A 7,793-nucleotide genomic window follows, 5' to 3' on the forward strand; every position below is an offset into this window, starting at 1 on the left:
GTAACCCTAACCCTAAGCAGATCTTAATTAAACTACAAATAACAGCGCCATTTTTTTCGTGTTCTATAGATAGAATGGCAGAGGTTTGTGGGTAATGTAGTTTAAAATGTTTATTATTAAAATAGTGGAAAATGCAATCTTTTTTGAACAAAGGTTTATCTAAACAAGTACACTGTGCAAATATCTATGACATATTTAAGAGGCATGCTGAAATTTGGTTTTTTACTAAGATCATTTTTTAAAACACCTTTATACCACCTTTCCATGAATGTTTGAAAACTGTGTCCAACAATATGTAATTAACATAGCATAAGTAGTTGTCCTGCCAATTTTCTCTTTGACATTATAATCAGACACTGATTTACAGCCATTTGAAATGTTCATTTTTTTGCTCTTCCATGGGACTCTACTGGGCCCCTGGGGATTGAAGGGCAGTCAAAACACACAAATCTATTCTCATCATGGACAACACACTGTGCTGAGTCATATTTTTTAGATTGTCTTTTCAACAATTTGCCAATATGTAAGTTGCAAGTCATAGTTATCTTAGAATAAGAATAGACATTTCCTAGTTGAATTGCGCTCCATTTATTTCATTAGATCAGGAGCAAGAATTGAGTGATGACAGGAAATGAAGACACCAGTTTAAACAATCAATACATATTGTGACACTTCTTTGTACTATCACACAATGTCAGTGTGTCATTCAGTAAGACAAGGTACAGACCGTGTGGTTTATGCAAAAGCTATACAATTCATGCAATGCAAAGGATCATAATATAAAAGACATCATTTGTATCTTTGTCAAATATTCCTCATCTTTGTCCATCTTTGCAAAACATCAGTAATGTGCATGCTCATCTTATTTATTATACAGTACAGGATTGATGTTGATCTTTCTCTGGTCCATCACCCTCAGCTGTGCATAAAGTGCCTGTAGCAATATACTGTAGTCCATGCAGTCTCTTCTAATGAATCTTTCAGCCTTCCCTTCATGTATTGAATGTCATTAATATGACCAAATGTCGCATCTTGATTAAAACACTCATGGTAATTATGTGTATTGTTTACACAATTAAATGGTGTATTTACCAAACATTCCTAATAAAGAATATTTACCATACTTTATTATCCAATACTTTGTGCTACATCATAAAGACAGCTAAAGTAGCCTATTAAGACAAATGATATTCAAGAGAAATAAAAATGGGTTATGTTAAAACCATATTATTTTAACCAGATGAAGCCTCCCAAATGCATGCATGGTTAAATGTCTTGAGCATCATAGAATCACATTCAGTTTCCTGCTCATCATCAGAGCTCTCTTGGTTTTCTTCCTCTTGCTTGCTTATCCATATCCCTATCTTAATAATCTCCTTCCATGTCATGAACAATTTGAAGTTGTTATCCAGCACACTACAGTACAACTGACGGACAAAAGACATGTGACCAATTTAAATCATATCACTTTATTGTCACAATACCATGATCACAAGTGTACAGGTGGTGACATTTTTTTGTGAAAACTGCAGCATGAAAGTATAGACAACAAATGCTCAATGCAGGCAACACACACATATAAGGGACTCAATACAGGTAGAGAACAATAAGGTAAATAGTATGCTATACAGAGAGCATGAAATTAAAACAATAATCACAGTACGCATACCTTTGCAGCGCAGTGTGGAATGAATCAGTTCAAACAGAATGTCATGGTGCAGAATAATAGCGAGTTAGAGTCCAGACAGTGCAACTGATAGAGAGCAGTGCATATGAGCTTGATGTGCTGTGTATTGTTTCTGGTATAAGTTCAGTGCAGTCTAATTGCCTGTGGAAAAATGTGTCTGCTGGTGCAGGTTCTGCAATAACTTCTGCCTGATGGTAACGATGAGAGTAATCCATGGCTCTGGTGGCTGGAGTCTCTGATGGTCCTCTGTGCTTTCCTCACACACCAACTGATGTAAATATCCTGGAGGGACATAACATGTATTTAGGGTGTTGTAAATTAATAAACAATATATATCTTTATTTTTAATTGTTGCATTGGACTTACCATTGATTCTTGTTGGAGATATGAGCCAAATGGATCCCTTCACAACTATTTTGCAGTTGTCATTTGTGAAGTTTACTTTTACGGGCCGTAACATCTGAGCTGTCACAGTAGAGTTGTTCAGGAATGCAGTCTTCATCGCAGTTTACTGGCGGTTTCAGGCTGCAATGCTGCATCTGGTGGCCATTGAATTGATATGGTCAACTGGCTTCACCCTCCTTCAAACAAACAAAACAATAAGTCAACAATAATTCCAGAGAAATAGTGTTGATGAATAGGTGCAAGTGTCAGTACTCACCATATTTGGCCAATCCTGCCCAAATTCCAGAGATGATAGCACAGTTGATTTGCCAATTCTAGGAGCTATAAAAAAAAAAAAAAAGTGCATGTGAAAAATGGTAACGGCTGTCTTTTGAGAAATTAACATCAATTGCTATACCCCATATAACCCTAACCCCAACCCATATAACTACATTGCTTGAATACATACATACCAGTAGAAATGTGCAAATTTTCAGCTCAGTGTTTGGGCACAAGAAGACCATGTTCATTCCTCATTCATCAGGATTGGATTGCCGGGACTGATTTTCTTTTCTTTTTTTGGTCTTCATCTTTAAAACAATACAATATTTATTGACCCAATTTTTTTTAGTATTATTGTTGTTTAAACATATAAATTAAGCAGTTACAATTATATACTTCAAGCTCAAGTTCCCTGGCAACTCTAGCAGGCTCCTGAGTTCATCTGTATGCATCAGATTCAGAGTCTGAGAAAAGGCCATCATGCAAACTCTAAGCTTCTATTTTTCAACAGAGCACAAAATAATGTGTTAAGTGAGGGAGTAAAGAAATAAGATGAAGAGAAATAAGCAGAATTGTGTAAGTTTAACAGAATGAGAAGCAAGCAGCATTAGAAAAAAAAAATTATTTAACAGCAAACTAAAATGAATTATTTTAAATATGATTACCTGCTGATGGTTTTGTTGTAAGCAGTTTAAAGGCCTCTTCACACCAAGGATGAGTCCACACTGCAGCTATTTGACATAAAATGACACAGAAACAATATGGTTGGAATCTCTTTCAGAATTTTTTTTTCCAGATGTTGAACAATGAAAACATTGACAGCCAATCAAAATCCACCACACAAATAGCCTGAGCATTTAAATGCAGACAACATAACTGCAGCATACGCTTATGATAAAAAGAATGTTATTTTCTGTTAGTGTGAAAAATAAACAATTAAAATAGTCATTATAATTCTTGCTCTTGGTGTGAACAGCTTTAAGTGATCTGATTTGGCCAAATTAACTGAAGGTCTGATTTCTCACACGACAAGTTAGAGATAGGAGTGAGTGTTGACTAGAAGAGAAATTTAAAAAAAATAATCAGTAGACATGTAAGGCTTGGTAAATTGTATGAATTATTAATACTTCGACATGACACTTTGTTGGTTGTTGTTTCTGATGGGGCTGTAGGGTATGTACAGATGCTGTGCAAAATGTAACTGCAGTACAGTTCAGTCCAGGTGCTCAGACCAACATTGACATACCATTGGAATGTTTGCCTTTGCTTTTGGTCTTTTCCAGAAATGCACAACATGGCCCAATTCAAATCCCATGACAGGCCTTCCTTTGGTCTTCCCTTTACCCTGAAACAAAGAGAAATACACACATGTTGAGACAATGTGCTAAACAAAATCTGTGACCAAAATATTTGAGAGGAAGGACTGTAAGGAAAGGTATTATTAACACTAACAATAAGGATGCGTTGATTAAAGCAAATCAGTTATAGCTAAATGTCTTCAACATTACTGTGAAAGATTGAATCATAGAAGGACTTTTCAGCCTCTTTCACAGCTTCTTCAAGATCAGCATTGGGAGCTTTGAGTTCAAGTTCCCTGTTCATTCTAGCAGCTTTCTGACAGAATTGGTCAAAATTATGAGATTTTAAAAATGTCATGATGAACCACAGAAAGAGAGAGAGAGAGAGCAAAACTATATGTAAATTAATTATGAATTACAGTTCATACAGTGATGGCTTTTACCAGAGATGGCTTCTTAAAAGAGCTGCTGGAGTAGGTGATCTGACATAACTGCAAGACAGAAACAAATACTGAATTACAATTACTTCACAAAAAACATTTAAAAGTGTGGTAGGCATTGTGGTTACTGTGCTTTACAAATAGTACACCGTAAAATCACAGTTACAATAGTAAAACTACGGTTACTGTGGTAAAACCATAGTAAGAGTTGTGTTTACTGTGCTTATACTAAAAATACTATAGTAAAACTACAGTCACAGTGGTAAAACCATAGTTAGAGTTGTGTTTACTGTGCATATACTACAAATACTATAGTAAAACTACAGTTACAGTGGTAAAACCATAGTTAGAGTTGTGTTTACTGTGCTTATACTAAAAATACTATAGTAAAACTACAGTCACAGTGGTAAAACCATAGTAAGTGTTGTGTTTACTGTGCTTATACTAAAAATACTATAGTAAAACTACAGTTACAGTGGTAAAACCATAGTTAGAGTTGTGTTTACTGTGCTTATACTAAAAATACTATAGTAAAACTACAGTCACAGTGGTAAAACCATAGTTAGAGTTGTGTTTACTGTGTTTATACTAAAAATACTATAGTAAAACTACAGTCACAGTGGTAAAACCATAGTTAGAGTTGTGTTTACTGTGCATATACTAAAAATACTATAGTAAAACTACAGTCACAGTGGTAAAACCATAGTTAGAGTTGTGTTTACTGTGCTTATACTAAAAATACTATAGTAAAACTACAGTTACAGTGGTAAAACCATAGTTAGAGTTGTGTTTACTGTGCTTATACTAAAAATACTATAGTAAAACTACAGTCACAGTGGTAAAACCATAGTTAGAGTTGTGTTTACTGTGCTTATACTAAAAATACTATAGTAAAACTACAGTCACAGTGGTAAAACCATAGTTAGAGTTGTGTTTACTGTGTTTATACTAAAAATACTATAGTAAAACTACAGTCACAGTGGTAAAACCATAGTAAGTGTTGTGTTTACTGTGTTTATACTAAAAATACTATAGTAAAACTACAGTTACAGTGGTAAAACCATAGTAAGAGTTGTGTTTACTGTGCTTATACTAAAAATACTATAGTAAAACTACAGTCACAGTGGTAAAACCATAGTTAGAGTTGTGTTTACTGTGTTTATACTAAAAATACTATAGTAAAACTACAGTCACAGTGGTAAAACCATAGTTAGAGTTGTGTTTACTGTGTTTATACTACAAATACTATAGTAAAACTACAGTCACAGTGGTAAAACCATAGTTAGAGTTGTGTTTACTGTGTTTATACTACAAATACTATAGTAAAACTACAGTTACAGTGGTAAAACCATAGTTAGAGTTGTGTTTACTGTGCTTATACTAAAAATACTATAGTAAAACTACAGTTACAGTGGTAAAACCATAGTTAGAGTTGTGTTTACTGTGCATATACTACAAATACTATAGTAAAACTACAGTTACAGTGGTAAAACCATAGTAAGAGTTGTGTTTACTGTGCTTATACTAAAAATACTATAGTAAAACTACAGTTACAGTGGTAAAACCATAGTTAGAGTTGTGTTTACTGTGCATATACTACAAATACTATAGTAAAACTACAGTTACAGTGGTAAAACCATAGTAAGTGTTGTGTTTACTGTGCTTATACTAAAAATACTATAGTAAAACTACAGTTACAGTGGTAAAACCATAGTTAGAGTTGTGTTTACTGTGTTTATACTAAAAATACTATAGTAAAACTACAGTCACAGTGGTAAAACCATAGTAAGAGTTGTGTTTACTGTGCTTATACTAAAAATACTATAGTAAAACTACAGTTACAGTGGTAAAACCATAGTTAGAGTTGTGTTTACTGTGCATATACTACAAATACTATAGTAAAACTACAGTTACAGTGGTAAAACCATAGTAAGTGTTGTGTTTTCTGTGCTTATACTAAAAATACTATAGTAAAACTACAGTTACAGTGGTAAAACCATAGTTAGAGTTGTGTTTACTGTGTTTATACTAAAAATACTATAGTAAAACTACAGTCACAGTGGTAAAACCATAGTTAGAGTTGTGTTTACTGTGCTTATACTAAAAATACTATAGTAAAACTACAGTCACAGTGGTAAAACCATAGTTAGAGTTGTGTTTACTGTGTTTATACTAAAAATACTATAGTAAAACTACAGTCACAGTGGTAAAACCATAGTTAGAGTTGTGTTTACTGTGTTTATACTAAAAATACTATAGTAAAACTACAGTTACAGTGGTAAAACCATAGTTAGAGTTGTGTTTACTGTGCTTATACTAAAAATACTATAGTAAAACTACAGTTACAGTGGTAAAACCATAGTTAGAGTTGTGTTTACTGTGCATATACTACAAATACTATAGTAAAACTACAGTTACAGTGGTAAAACCATAGTTAGAGTTGTGTTTACTGTGCATATACTACAAATACTATAGTAAAACTACAGTTACAGTGGTAAAACCATAGTAAGAGTTGTGTTTTCTGTGCTTATACTAAAAATACTATAGTAAAACTACAGTTACAGTGGTAAAACCATAGTTAGAGTTGTGTTTACTGTGTTTATACTAAAAATACTATAGTAAAACTACAGTTACAGTGGTAAAACCATAGTTAGAGTTGTGTTTACTGTGCATATACTACAAATACTATAGTAAAACTACAGTCACAGTGGTAAAACCATAGTTAGAGTTGTGTTTACTGTGTTTATACTAAAAATACTATAGTAAAACTACAGTTACAGTGGTAAAACCATAGTAAGCTAGTGGTTAGTGTGCATATACTACAAATACTATAGTAAAACTACAGTTACAGTGGTAAAACCATAGTAAGTGTTGTGTTTACTGTGCTTATACTAAAAATACTATAGTAAAACTACGGTTACAGTGGTAAAACCATAGTAAGTGTTGTGTTTACTGTGTTTATACTAAAAATACTATAGTAAAACTACAGTTACAGTGGTAAAACCATAGTAAGTGTTGTGTTTACTGTGCTTATACTACAAATACTATAGTAAAACTACGGTTACAGTGGTAAAACCATAGTAAGTTAGTGGTTAGTGTGCATATCCTACAAATACTATAGTAAAACTACGGTTACAGTGGTAAAACCATAGTAAGTTAGTGGTTAGTGTGCATATCCTACAAATACTATAGTAAAACTACAGTTACAGTGGTAATGCTTAGGCTAATGTCAATCGTAGGCTAACGTTAGCAGCCGTGCTAACTATTCCACTAAGCTTCCGTTTTAACACATGACCCCATGAAAGTGATGTAGAAACACTGAAATAATTAAAATAATGAAAAGATTGTCGCGGTCACTTACCTGCTTGAAGATGTACACGTATCAGGTGAACTGGTCGAACTGAGCCTCGCTGGTGACGTAATTGCCGTAGAAGATGCTGCGTGGTATTTGTACGCAACTGCTCTCCATCGAAGTTAAAGGATAAATCCAGACGAGACGTGTGTCTTTGGCACCTTAAAAATGTGGAATTAACAAGTTTAATACAAACGTTTTGTATGCTGAGAAGACCGAGCACTGTTTAATTTGCTTTCTAACCTTTAATAAACGTGTATTTAAAACGGAGGAAAACAATACACATTAGCGCCTCTAGTGGACGGTTCACCCGAAAAGTGCAGCCAAATGTACCTGGAGATACGTATTTC

The 7,793-nt window shown here is 33.7% G+C and overlaps 1 long non-coding RNA gene across 1 annotated transcript; it reads right to left on the bottom strand.

The window, feature by feature from the left end:
• Positions 1 to 1,449: 1,449 nt before the first annotated feature.
• On the bottom strand, positions 1,450 to 2,159 carry LOC141295297 (uncharacterized). The gene is made up of 2 exons (XR_012341040.1): positions 2,054 to 2,159; positions 1,450 to 1,969 (listed from the first exon to the last, which is right to left on the bottom strand). It is a non-coding gene; the product is annotated as an uncharacterized lncRNA (long non-coding RNA).
• Between the last annotated feature and the right edge of the window lie 5,634 nt (positions 2,160 to 7,793).

Source organism: Garra rufa, chromosome 21 (assembly GCF_049309525.1).
Source record: "Garra rufa chromosome 21, GarRuf1.0, whole genome shotgun sequence".
NCBI lineage: Eukaryota > Metazoa > Chordata > Actinopteri > Cypriniformes > Cyprinidae > Garra > Garra rufa.